The sequence below is a fragment of the Manis pentadactyla genome, chromosome 2 (assembly GCF_030020395.1).
Source record: "Manis pentadactyla isolate mManPen7 chromosome 2, mManPen7.hap1, whole genome shotgun sequence".
In the NCBI taxonomy this organism is placed as follows: domain Eukaryota; kingdom Metazoa; phylum Chordata; class Mammalia; order Pholidota; family Manidae; genus Manis; species Manis pentadactyla.
This window is the reverse complement of record NC_080020.1, coordinates 97,539,569-97,552,489: the sequence shown is the minus strand read 5'-3', so window position 1 is coordinate 97,552,489 and position 12,921 is coordinate 97,539,569.

The following is a 12,921-nucleotide window of genomic DNA, read 5'->3' as shown; positions in this document are numbered from 1 at the left end:
GAGCCCAGAACACCAACCTCATAACTGATCATCTCAGTCCATTTTTACCTATGCTCCCACTCCAAGGCTGGGGCAGTCTAAGAAAATACTCACTATGAATATAGTCCCCCAACAATGTCTTTTGTACAATAACTCCCTGATAAATAGTGTCTTAAACATTTCTCACTCCACTATTGATGTCTTTGATCTTTCAGGATTTCTTAATATATGGGCTCAGTGTACATTATCAGTAGTATGTTATATTGTGATTGACAAAGTCTGAGTTTATTTCCTTAATAGAACATATAATTGCCTCTAGCCAAAAAAAGTAAATGACAGTGTAATTATATTCAAAGTTAATACATAGGTTAAGGAAGTAATCAAAAGAAAACACATCAACGCAATAGCAGCCCTGTAGGTGCCAGGACAGTGCAAAACGGGGGCTGTTACCCAAACCTAATCATTAGGTTTTGTTTTGTTTTTTTTCATGCTTCTGACATTTTTGTGGACCTGTAGATGAGAGACTTTTATTATTGCTTTTCATGGCTGTGACCATTCCCGTGATTCCTCATAGAGAGAAGAAAGTAGAGAAATGATCTGAAGGAGTTCATATTCAAGACCAAAAAGCAGGCAGACTGTGATGGGGTGTATGGAGGAGAATGAGTATAGGATACACTCACGTATGTGTGTGTATGGTTATATGTCTCTTGGAAGAAGGACAGACAACTTTGTTTGCTCAGTTTAGGTAGTAGCAGAGTGACATGCTGCTCATGGAAGACAGTTGAAACAAAGGAGTCAAAGAGAGTAAAAAAGAAGAGTTTTCGGAGTTTCCAGGAATATTGCCAATGTTAGGAGTGGCCTAACATTGGGATTTACCTGAGAAACACAATGCCTACTCGCATGATTTCCTTGAATGAGGGTTGAGCAATGAGAGTAATCCAGCCTTTCTTTCCCCTAATGGAAATATGGACTTTGGGTCTCTCATAGCTCCATAGAGATCCCCTCAGAATATCTCCTTCATGTCCCTCAATAGAAGAAGCTTCCACCTATCATGGCTTTGGTAATGATGCCCATAATAGTGGTTAATAATAATAAAATACCTTATTTTAGAAGAGCACTTTGCATTCTACAAAAACATCTCAAACTGTTATCCACTGTGATCCCACTATGATCCGTACTATAACCATGACGAAGAGTTAGGGTGGGATTAGCTTTGACTTGCAGGTGAGGACACAGACTCAAGGAAGGATTTGGTTTAGGTCCAACAGCCAGTGAGTGGCAAAGCCAGTGCCGCTGACTGTGGTGACCTCTCATGCCATGGCCCCAGGCTGCCTGCTCAGCTATGGTCAACCTTCTGGAAAAACATGAACCCCTAAGCTGCTGGAAAGATTGATCTTTAAGTTTTGATTATGCCAGTGGTTTCAAGGGCAGTATGACCTCTAAAATGTTGGATGACATAACAGAGATAAACTTTAATTTATTTGTACTCTTTGACTTCAGGTTCTGTTTACCACTGATAAGAAAGTTAATTTCTCTGACAATAGAGTTCTTTGGTTTTAAATGGCAAACATAATATTTTCCCACCTACTAACATCACTAGAATTAAGGAACAAATACCTCTAAAACACTGAAAGAGATTATTTCAGACATGCTCTAGAAATAGAAATGTGAGATTTATACTGAATATATTTAAATGTGATTTTTAAACTGAAATTAAAGTTTCACTGATGATTTTTGCCACACAGCTCATCATGATTTGTATTATTATTATCATTATAATTTCTTTCTTTTTCACTAAGCGCCTATGCAGAAATGGACTTTGTGATTTTACAGATTCTACCATTTCACAGCCCACTGCTGGAGACAGAAATCCCATTAATTTGAATCCTTCACTTGGGACTCCAGCTTACTTGGTTAGTACTAGCTAAGGATATAAACGTTGCCTTTTTGTTATACATAGATAACAACGTGTTCTTTAGATCTGGCTCAGAAGGAGTATAAGATAATGAAACAGGTTTTGCTTCAACACTAGAAGCGACACTTTGCTCTATAATCCAGCAACTACACAACAGTACTGCTGGCTCTGGCGACTGTGGCATCACATTGACAGTCTTCATTAGTCAGGCTGGTGTGCCTCCCACTCAGGGAACTCTATGTTGTGTAATCTCCAAGTGTATAGCACCTAGACAGCTGAAGTTTTCTTTATGAATGACTCTATCCCAGCAGGCCAGATACTAAGAATAAAAACTATTAAGCCACAGAGACATGTACAGCTTGCAAATTTGAAATATATGTGTGTATTCTTAAGAAGCCATTTTTATATAAGAAGTGCAAACTCTCACACTGGATTGGAAAGCAACTGAACCAACAAAATATTTTCCATAAAGGTGCCATTGTCTGTCAAACTTGACTTTGAAATGATACAGAATCATTTTTCTGAAAGAACCTGAAATTCACAAATCAGGATTTTCATGAATAATATTATACATTATTGACTATTTCTTAGGGAGTAAGTTTTTTCTAAATTGGGTTGGTGTTATTTAGCTTTTCTGCCTTTTTCTTGTTTTCAGGAAGACAATGAATTAATATACTGATGGAAGTTTTCTCAGAAATAAACACCTGCCTTTTAAAAATCTAAGTGTTTCACTTACTTCTAAGAAATAGGGTCTTCCACCAAGAACACAAACAAACAAACAAAAACAAGCAAAGGAGTTCACTTCTTTTAAAGTTTCATTTATTTTCTTAAATACAGAGAGCCCTAGCTCAAAGTGCTTAGAAATGTGCACTCTTCCTTATGGCATCTGCCTTTTATTTGGACGCTTTGGTTAGAGATGAGGTTTTTATGTTGCTTTGCTTTGCTTTATAAAGTGACAATGTTCTTCCATTCATTTGTCAGAAAAGTGTCTTTTCATCCCTTTCACACCCACTGAAAACAAGCACACAATGTTTGGAAAACAACTCAAAATGGGTTCATCAGAGTAGATGGGAATATAACCAAATACAGAGATTCTATCTACTTTATTGACCTAAAATTCCTTCCTATTGCAAGAAACTTGTCCCTACTGACACGTGGTAATGTTTTAATATCTGACCAGTATTGTGGTAAGTGTTCTAGGTAAATAATGTCAATATGTCTAATAACTTCTGAAAGCTCAGCATACTTCACTGAAAAATGGTTGCCAAAACACATAGAGAAATTAAGTCAATGTCTATGTAAATGAAAAAATTATATATATATTTAAAAATTGGTTACTTTAGCCATTTTAATGCTGCTGTTCCTTCAGAAGAACAAGAGCTGGAATCTACCTTCTTTACAAGAATTTGGACTAGTGTGATGCGACCTGTAATATCTGTACTTTTAAACGACAAACTTTTAAGTTTTCAACAAAAATATTGATATAACCCAAAGATTTTTAAAATACATTTCTTTTGACTATTAATTCTTAGCAAACTTTAAATACATTTAATAAAAGTCTCAATCTTTTTTGTTATTATGACTTCCAATCTTAATTCCTGCTTTTGTCCTCTCCATTAAAATAGAGATATCTTGCAAAAACCATGCTATGTCACTCTTACACCATGAATGTTAAGAAAAAAGCCACTTAGAATCTGGGAAACTAATGAAAATGTTAAATTACTATGCAATACATTTCAGTGTACTATATATGCCACTAAAGCAAACCAGCTGTTTTGCGCCTGATATAAACTGTGTTCTTCTAATTCTTAACTAAGCCCATAAAGTGTAGCAATACAATAACAATTCTAAATGTATCAGTAGACAATGTTCCTAAGTTCAAGGTGAGATGCTTTTGATGTATGTAGGAACTCAGAAGAATATTATTTTATAACTTCCTTTCCTAGGTAAATAATTATGACGCTGATATGTTTAGTTGGTTTTGGTGTTCCTTCTTATATTGACCCAAAAAGCTAGTGTAGCTATATTTAAACTCTTATCTCTGTGATAGCTTCACCACACTTCACAGAATATTTTAGATATTTTAAAATCAATGAGTTCTGTTATTCTCAAAGTACATTTAAAATTCATTCATTTTTTTTCCTGTCAAATTATTTTTCCAGTGTGTCCATCTGAATTGCAGGAAATCATTTTTCTTTGAAATAAGGAGTCTCTACTTCAGCCCTTCGTCTTTGAAGCCAGGATGAAATCATGTCACTGTTTAATACAGCCATATACCTCCCAGTTGAAATGACAAGTCACTGATATGAGTCAGAGTCTATAAAAGATTAGCGATAAAAGAAACCATGTTCTGCCCAAATATATTTCTTTCATTCTCATTTACCAGATGGCATCTGTGTCATTGGCTGTCATTAATATTTTTACCACCATTGTCATAGTGGTCTTAACAAGAAGATAAAGTAAAAAAGCATATAATGTGTAGAAGGATCTGAGTAAATTTGTATAGCCTGGATTCATGTTTCTGCTGCCCTGGTTAATGAAGAACAAAAATAAAGTCATAGACAATAACAGGATTGAAAAATTCTAACCCACCTTTAATAGGAGAAGGAATTTGAAATCAAAGGTGCAGTAACACAGGAATGGGTCATACTAATAATGCATCTTAGCCATGTGATTCACCTTCCAAATCTAGAAATAGCTGACTAAGACAAGGTGAAGAGTTTCCCAGGTAATCTGAGATGTGTGGTCACATGCATTATGTCTTTGCAGTGCACCACTATTTGACACTGAGAGAAAACCAAATTGTACTATTTCATCAGTAGTTAGCAGAGCATGTTCTAAACCATGTAGTGGACATGGAAGGACCCTCTTCAGCTGAATTGAAACTAGAAAATTATATTTCAGGAACAGTATGGGATTCATTTAGGCTTCCTGACTTTGTTTATAGGCTTTCCTGCACTTTTCATAACCGCATTCCTCACCATACCATTAAAATAAATCCATTAAAGCTTGCCTTTCTATAATGATCTCAAACTTTAAAGATTAATTTAAAAAGCTTTATCTGATATATTTAGTATGATATGTCCACTTGCTTTATTCAGTAGGTTCTACATAGGAGAACATGTGGAGGTTATTTTCCAGCTCTGACCACTGTAGATTTCAATATAAAGAAGTGCCAACACACTCTCTTCCAAATCCAAAATGGTTTTCACAAACTTAGCATGGATGAAAATTTATTTTAAAACATCTCAATTATATCATTATAAGGAAATAGAAATGTGCAAAAGGCAATCATTGGCCACTCCTTATTATCTGGGAATGGAATGTCTGCATTGCAAAGTGAGCTTAGATACCCACCCCTCAGTTCATTAATGGGCCATAAATTTCTCCTTCCAGAGGAAAATTTTTCTTACTGAGTGAGATTATGGATAAGACAGCTAAGTGCTCTGGAACTGTGATGCAGAGATGGTGCGAAATTCCCTCTTGACCTAAATATTGTCCTACCACCATAAAGATCTGGGCTTTCATCCCAACCCTTCTGATAGGTTCATGATCTTTTCAAAGAAAATTTGGGTTATCAAAGACAATTACTACATACTTTGGCAAACTATGTTCCAAGGAACACTCTTGGCAATCTTTAAAGTTAATCCAAGAAAAAAAGCATACTAGGGCAAATAAGTTTGGAAAAACATTCACACTCTATCCTTTCTTGGAGATTCACAGAGCAGATATAGCACAAAGTTCCTGAGAAGTCTTGACTTAAAGAAATCTGTTTACATTTATTTAACCCAGTATTTCCCCAAACAATTTGCCAGTGAATATGTTTTTTGGGACTATTTTATGATATCAAAGATGAAATTTAGTATTTCTTAGAACATGATTGTTTTTGAAGATCATTGAGAAGGGACTGTAGCAAGAAAAAATAACAGACGACTCAAAATATAGGAAATGTTTATGTGATTTGACTTCAGTTTTACCACTCACAAGAAAGTAAACTGCTATCACACTGGGTCATTCCTTACTTGACTCCCCAGCAGCATGATGAATAAAACAATAAATGCATGGGCATGTGTGTGTGTGCATGTATAGGGCTGGGGGAGGGAGGACCCAAGAGGAATATATTAGATTCCACAAAACAGAGTTACTTTGTTTCCTTCATAGTCTTGGTAGAAAAATCGAGTTTGGCAGAAGATTTAACTTCATCACAAAGTATATCGTTTAGATAAAACCCTAGAGCCTGGTGCTTTTTTGGGGCTTATTTCAGTCATATGCACTTCTCTATGATTAGTCTATATTGGGAACATCCTTTGGAGTTTAATCCTTAGCTTCTCTGTAGCAAAATTTTCAGGCATATCTACAGAATAGTGAATGAAAACATGGAGGTTGATCATTGAGGAATACATGAGGTCAAGTCCTCAAGCAAGGTGCAATTCACTGTTCTGATGTGGCAGCCATCCATATATGTAGCTTTACCTCAAATGATTATATTTTCCTATCAATAGGGTAAAAGGAATGAAGAGATTATCCACACCAGCCCACATAGTTATTTCAGAATATCTTCAGTGAAGTGATTCTATCAATAAGCCTGAAGAAGGGAATAGAGATATATTATGGTAACTGCTAATAAAATTTATGTTTGAAATGACATGTCCAATAAAGGATTGACCTCCAATATACATAAAGAGCTTACACACCTCAATAAACAAAAAGAAAGTAATCCAATTAAGAAATGGGCAGAGGATCTGATCAGACACTTCTCCAAAGAAGAAATTCAGATGGCCAACAGGCACATGAAAAGATGCTCCACATTGCTAATCATTAGAGAAATACAATTTAAAACCACAATGAGATATCACCTCACACCAGTTAGGATGGCCACCATCCAAAAGACAAACAACAACAAATGTTGGTGAGGATGTGGAGAAAGGGGAACTCTCCTATACTGCTGGTGGGAATGTAAATTAGTTCAACCATTGTGGAAAGTAGTATGGAGGTTCCTCAAAAAACTCAAACTAGAAATACCATTTGACCCAGGAATTCCACTCCTAGGAATTTACCCTAAGAATGCAGCAGCCCAGTTTGAAAAAGACATATGCACCCCTATGTTTATTGCAGCACTATTTACAATAGCCAAGAAATGGAAGCAACCTTAGTGTCCATCAGTAGATGAATGGATAAAGCAGATGTGGTACATATACACAATGGAATATTATTCAACCATAAGAAGAAAACAAATCCTACCATTTGCAACAACATGGATGGAGCTAGAGGGTATTATGCTCAGTGAAATAAGCGAGGCAGAGAAAGACAAGTATCAAATGATTTCACTCATCTGTGGAGTATAAGAACAAAGCAAAAACTGAAGGAACAACACAGCAGCAGACTCACAGAACCCAAGAATGGACTAATAGTTACCAAAGTGAAAGGGACTGGGGAAGATGGGTGGGAAGGGAGGGATAAGGGGGAAAAGGGACATTACTATTAGCAGACATAATGTAGGGGGAGTGGGCACGGGGAGGGCTGTACAACACAGAGAAGACAAGTAGTGATTCTACAGCATCTTACTATGCTGATGGACAGTGACTGTAATGGGGTATGTGGTGGGGATTTGATAATGGGGGGAGTCTAGTAACCATAATGTTGCTCATGTAATTGTACATTAATGATACCAAAATAAAAATTATAAAAATAATAAAATAAAATTTATATTTGAACCAACAGTGCAATTAACTGAGGAATGAGCTCTGTTCCTATTCTACTAAACTTCCAAATTCACCTTTATGCCAAATTTCAACATGAATTAGGTGAATGATATGAGTTGAATTTAATCTCCTTATGTTGATCAGATAGAAGCCACCAAAAAAAAGTTTTGTATTTTGGTGAAACCCTTGGCTTATGAAGACTTCAGGAGGTCATCATTTGTCTGTCAGGACCTATTCCTTCACTTTTTTCAGCTCTACCTAATATTTAACACTGTTTAAGCCAGTAACACTTAAACACCTCAGAAAGGAGCTTTTGGTGAAGTCAACACTTTCCCCCAAATCATCCAAAATATGCTTTATAGGAATGAAACCAACTTTTGTAATCAGAATTTGAAAATAGATAGGTCCCCTAAAAGTTTCACCTGACTCTATGAATGGGGTTCACATTCAAATGTCTAAAGGAACCAAACAGGTGAAGCAGTCAGGTGAAAACTACAGAGAAGGTCTGGCCCTTCTATGGGGGGACAGGCTCTTGTCAGCTCCAGCTGACTATTCCAATATTGCCTGAAAGTGAAGTTTTTCAAAAGAAAATATAAATTTTCATTTTTATCTGAATGCTTCCAATAATTAAGTGTTGACAACTACTTGAAAATATTTTAAAACTTTGCGTACTCCAACCAAATGTCTATTTACTTTCAATTTCCAATCTGGACTTGGAAGGTTTGACTTAACTTTTATATAGAGTCTACCTTCCCCTTTTATTTCTACTAGCTCCTGGCTTATGTCATCTTTTCAAAAACATATTACTAGAATAATATGATACACTTGTATCAGATTGTATAGGTATTCATCCTGAAACAAATTTCAAGAAAAACAGTTTGCCAATGAGATATTTTCTTGAGATTGACTTTTATGCTCACAAATATATTTGGTTTAAAGAAAAAACAACTAATATTCAATGTATTTAAACATCTAACTCTTTGTGCTTCCAAGTTTAGTTTTAGAAACACATTCCATTTTTATATTTCAACAAAGATTTTAAGGAGATATTAATGTATGATCCCATTTATAAAATTAAATTCTTGAAATATTTTATATTGCTTTCATAGTATATTTGACTTCCTCTTAAAATATTGTATTGCAATTGTTTGATGTATCATTAAATCTTCCCAAGTATGTAAATATTCTTATAAATTGAATAAATTAAACTTACATGATATAAAAAGTTTAGGTTTTCATACATTACACTGCGAAATATAAATGTCATCTTATATTAAAATTCTAAATCTATATCTTCCTGAAATTTTTGTTTTGATTATGGTATTAACATATTAATATATTTGAAGTACAGTTCTAATGTTAGGCCTAATACGTAGAGATTCTTTAACAAAAAATGTTAATTCCATGATTTTTATTTTATCTTAAATATCTATGTTCTTATTATTAAATCTTAGAATTAAGAGATACTATTATGTCATCCAAACAATTTTTGTTCGAAACTTAAGCTGGCTGAGATTTCTTATACAACCAGAGCTAAGGACCAAAATATTATGCACTACTGTCTGAGATGTCAGGGGAACATACCAAACCCTGTTAATTACTCAGCATGTAGGAGTGATCTCTTCATTCTCAGAGCCCATATATTCCACATTCCTAGGTGTGAGTCATTACCATCTCTGTGTTGGAGCTAATCTATACAGGTTTATGAAAACTGATAGTTAAAATTTCAGGAATTATGGAAGCCAATTTGTTATTAAACAGAGCTATCATTAAAAAATTAGTTGCATAAATTTACAACTAAATAAATAATACTCAAAACATGTCATGATCTATATTGTACATTATTTATGTCTACTATATGTTATATAAAGTGGAAATACTTTATAATGGTAAGCTGCTATGCATCTTTTTCCCACCCCACTTTCATTGAATCACACTGGTAACTTGAAATAGCCACAGTGAAAGTATTTACACCACAGAAATTGGCAAACCGTAAATCAGGGTTCTCCCAATCTCCCAAAGAGCTGACTGTTAAACATTTCTTGGTACACTTCTAGTTATGTAATTATCTAATTCTCTCTTCACACTCCCTCCCAGGCAGCTGTATTACTTGTTGAGACTTTGCACTTATTTAGCTCTTGAAATACTTAGATTATCTTCCACATGGTTCTAAAGCTCTTTGAAGTTCACATAATCATAAATTTTCACATTCTTTTTGTTTAGTAGGACTACACAAATCAGAGAATAAACTGATATCTGAAAGAAATTATTTTGGCATGTTTAACATGATCCCAAGTTTAAAGGTCATTCTGCTATACTGATTCCAAAGCAGTATAAAAGAAAGGTGTGCTTGATTTTAATTCATTTAGGCCTATTGCCTGGTTTCTTGCAGCACTAATTTGTTATGGGCCTGAAAGGGAGAATTTGTTCTAACTTTCATGGTTGGGTTAAATATCTAATCATTCAGTATTTCATAACAGATATCTCAGTAAATTCATTAATTTTTTCTTAACTTGGAAGTGAAATTATTGTAGTTCAGTCATTAAAATCAATTTTGTTTTATATATAAATATACTATAAAGATAATCCCAGGGGCAAAATCCATATATTCTATTCAACTGAATTTAAAACATTGATGAACCATGATATTAGATTCCAACACTGCATATGGGAGTTTAACTTTTTAATTCAAATCCACTAACATAACTAAATTGTGGCAGTTCAAACAAAGAGATGCTTTCCATTACTAAAGTTAATAAGGCATAAAGAAGTGCTAGAACAAAGCATGAATCTAAGTATATATAGAAGAGAATCCCTTACAAGTCAAGGAAAAACAAAATGGAATCTACAGGTTTCTGTATTTAGTAGAATTTATTTCAAGTATTAGAAATATACTGACTCTCCCATGCATGGAATTGCTATAAAAGATGAATATTGGTTTCTCTGTGTATCTTATGAAAATGTATATTATTCATTTTTAATCACATCTATTTGCATTAGACTAACATCTCTGTAATGTAAAAAAGATCTGATGATGTTTCTAATTACAGAAACCTAAAACAAGAATGATTCCAGTTTTAATGCCCCTTATCCTATTTTGTTCCTTCTCCAAACATCCACTGCCTGTCATCCTCCTGTGTAGTGAACTAAATACAGCCCTTAGCACTTACGTCACTTTGGAAAGTGAAGAAGAGAAGATAGAGGTAGTACACAATTAATGGAAGAAAAAAGTTAAGAAGGTAAGGCTATTCATTTACCTGTTAAAGCTCAGGTCCATCCCTGCCCTTTCCTACTTTGTTATACAATATAAGAATGACCCCGTGTAACTACATTTCTCAGGTCCCTCTTCTATTGGTTTCCAGTTCATTTGGTCAATGGGGAGACTGGAAGGCAAAAAGAAGACAGAATCCAGAATATTTGTCCCCTTTTTTCTCAACCAAAAGTATGTACAGGGGTCATCTCAAGCAGTGACAAAACTTGCTCCATGATTCCAAAGTTCTGGTAGGCAGTAACCAGCATGATTCCACTTTCCGCCAGAGAGCCCCAGTTCTGAAGTCTGGTATTACCACTTTCTCTCTGGATCCCTCCAGCCATAGAGGTGGTAAGTGTCTTTCTGATGCTGCTAATCTCTTGGTTGCCTCATCACCTCCCATTCGGCTTCTGAGTTCTTCTGAGTTCTCTCTTTGAAAGTTGTAAATGATTTTTGTATTCCTGACTGGATTGTGACGGACACAGAAAGGAAGACTGCAAGGGGGAGAATTAGAATTAGTCAGCTATTTTCTTTCCTAGGTAACCAGGGTTATTGCTATTATGGGTGTGGAAGGAGGAAAGGGAAACAGAACAAGGGCAGCAAATATTTATTAAGAATCTTTGGTGTGCAAGTGCTTTATTATCATTTCATCTTCACAGATGAGGAAACTAAAGCTTAGAGAGGATAGGCATTTACTGAGATTATATTAATACATGATTGAGGAAAATTTGAACTCAGAACTGATTCCAAAGCTTTCCCACTGGAAATACTTCTTCCCTACAAAACTAAGGCTACATTTAGAAATAGTTCTTGAAGGTTGAGGTAACTAAGATATAAAAATAGTAAATGTCAAATCACCCGAGATCTGGGCTACTGCCATGGCCACACTAAGCTTAGCTGAAGGTAGCTATTACTATGCACCCAAACTAGCTCATCTTTAAAGGTTGCCTTTTATTTCGGCCTATACCCTGGTAGCATTTGGAATGGATAACTGAGAAACATTCTTGGAAACTGAAGGTGCTCATTAAACACATCTGGCACTTGGAAGTTGTTTTTATGGAATTCAGAGTCCTTGGTTTTGGAAGAGTATAATTAATTTATTGGGAAATTTTTATCCTCCTTCCCCTACTGCAAAGGTTTATTGACACTGTTATGTGTTGTGTAGGTGTCCTCAGTACCAAAAAATGCTGCTGGGTAGAAGGGATGACGTGGATCCATCCATATGTGTTCTCACCCGCTCCCTCCTGTAATGTTACCCAAAATTAGTTACTCCCAAATCTTGTTCTCTCTTGAGATGTACACATTATGTGTCCAACTGTTTTCTGGACCTATTTGGGTATCCTCATGCAAGTCTGATTCAAGTCCTAAACTCACTGTATTTCTCTGTACATCAGGATCTTCCTTTTATATTCCATATTTATTTCAGTTAGTGGCCCCACATATACCACCTTTCCTGCATTGACTTCCCCAGTCAATTATCCCAAGCCCCACCCTCTTCAGGCTCCATATTCTATCAGGTGCCAAATCCTATTAATATCAACTTTCTAAGTCTTTCCCAAGTCTTATCATTTATTCATCCATTCACCATTTGACTGCCATATGCCAGGCCTGGTATCCAGTGCTGAGGATAATGAAATGAACCAGATGGGCTAAAGGAGACACCGCTTAACTCTCTATATGATCCTTTTCATTAAGTCCTTTCTCACCTGGATCATTGATCTCTTTACTGTCTGGGTTGTCTTTCTCCATCTTCTTCCATGTCCATTTTGTCTGTGCCTCCAGAATGAATTATATAAAATTGATTAGTAGGTTACTTTCTTCCTTAAAATCTTTCACTAACTACTCATAGCCTTCAATGCAGCCTAAATGCCTTGGGATGGCATATGGGACCCAACATGTCTGTTTCTTCCAGCCTTTACCTACGATGCTTCAGACTTCTACCTCTACTGCAGACTCTTTCACTTCAGGCATCTATACGTGTTATTCCCACTGCTTGTAACATACTTCTATTTAACCCCCAGTTATCTTTCAAAACCCAATAAATAAGTTTCTTCTCTGGAATCCATTCTCTAAGT